Source organism: Frankliniella occidentalis, unplaced genomic scaffold (genome assembly GCF_000697945.3).
Source record: "Frankliniella occidentalis isolate FOCC.00 unplaced genomic scaffold, Focc_3.1 Scaffold11, whole genome shotgun sequence".
In the NCBI taxonomy this organism is placed as follows: domain Eukaryota; kingdom Metazoa; phylum Arthropoda; class Insecta; order Thysanoptera; family Thripidae; genus Frankliniella; species Frankliniella occidentalis.
Window position 1 is genome coordinate 3,496,722 of NW_026267141.1, and position 2,013 is coordinate 3,498,734.

Here is a 2,013-nt window from a genome sequence, read left to right on the forward strand (position 1 = left end):
AAGCAACATAAAATAAAAATATCTATACAAACAAAAAATATATGCAAAGACCTTTAATTAGTTATATTTCCTGAACGGTTAGGGTTAGATTAAACAAGCATACAAGTTTGGACTGATAAATCAATGCTCCATATCAGTGATGTGGAACCACAGGACGTCAGACGAATGGTCCTCTGGGTAGGGACACTCGCCGACGGGGTGCGCGAAAACGCCGACACAATGAAGATTAAATGTGTCCAATAGCTTTTTAATGCGTGTTTCGCAGCCCTTATTGCAGGGTTTGCAGCTGAGGATGCTGTCTTTGTAGCTGTCGCAACGGGTGGGTAGTTTCACGTGGAGCAAAGGGTTCGCCGCAAGAAGCGACTTGACTGAGGCGCTGTGCAGCATTGCGTCCGAGCACCACCACTCGGTGATCTCATCCGGCCCCTCGCAGACAGAGTCAACCATTGAGTAGGCGTCCAGCTGGAGGCTCCGCAGGGACGGGGCCGAGTCGGGGGTGATCGCGAGCAGCAGCTCTGCCGACGGCAGGTTCACGTCGAGTCGCCTCAGCGCGGGCAGCGAGGGCAGCGCCCACCGCAGGTCTGACGGCATCGGCGGCAGGGAGACAACACTGCCCACGACTTCCACGGTCAGAGACTCAACGAGGCACTGTCCAGACGAGACGAGGCCCCGAACCAGCTCCGTGCCGTAGGAATGGGGGCGAGCGCTGTAGAAGAACTGCAAATGGACGGAGCGAAGCTGGGCAGCACTGCGGAGAAGCTCCACGGCGCGAGGGACGTTCGCGACGGTGGGCGGGTAGTAGGGGTCCACGACGAGCTTCAGCTCCCTTAGTGAGCTGCTCGCCGCCAGCTTCTCCATGCCGGGTATCAGAGGACAGGTCAGCTGGCGAAGTCGGGGCATACCAGCTAGCAGGCGCGCCAGCGGGCCGCCGCGAGGACACACGTACTCAGTATCGAGCTCAAACTCCACGGCCTCCAGGGTGGCGGCATGGAGCTCGAGCATGAAGCTGTGGAAGCCCTCTATCTCATCGTCGACGTAGCCGCAATAGAACGATTTGAGAGACGGCGTGCTGGGGCCGCTATAATCCACAGGGCCGATGTCCATGTCACTTGTGATCAGCTCGAGCTCGTCCAGGCCGGGCGTTGCAGCCAACTCTCTCAACAGCGCGGCGGCGGGCCACATGTCGTCTTCATAAGCATGCTCAAAAGTGTCCCAATCCAGACAGATGACTCTGAGCCTGCCGAGCGCCGCGAACCGCCGGATGAAGTAGACGGCCAGCTCCACCCCCGCCGGGTCCACACTGAGACGCAGCTTCCGGACGCCACACGCAATCTCGCGGGACCGGTGAGGCGTGGTGTCGTAACTGCACAACCTCAGAGCGAGCGTGCGGAGGCACGGCGCCAGGCGCAGCACCGGGCACAGCAAGCACTTGCCTCTTCCCATTCGAAGATTTTTGAAGACACGATTCCGCCAAACGTCCGGGTGAAGAGCGAGGGCCGCCAGTCTCTTGCACACCAGGCGGCAGGTGAAGACGTCCTCCACGCTGAGCCGCGTCATCACCAGGACCAGGACGTCGTCAAGAAGCTGATCCATGACCTGTTGCGGCACGATTAAACACACACTAAGGGTACGACGGCGAGCAGGGCATTGGCCATTCCTTCACACTGCTTAAGGGGGGGAAGGGGGAGGGGGAGTTCAAAATTACTTTCAGTGGGTCCCATAGGCCTCTCCCGAAACCATCGTATACCAGGGAAGGGCGAAAATGGAGGACACTGATAAACTAAGTGTTCAACTGCTCAACACTTGCAAGTGTTCAAATCCGTAGTTGTACACTTGCAAGTGTTCAACTCGGTAGGAGTGCACTTGCAAGTGTTGAACACTTCCTTAGATTAAACGCTCACTGTGTAGGAAGTGCTCAACACTTGCAAGTGCACACCTACCGAGTTGAACACTTGCAAGTAACTTGCAGTTGCACACTTGCATGTGTTGAGCAGTTGCAGTTAAACACTTAGT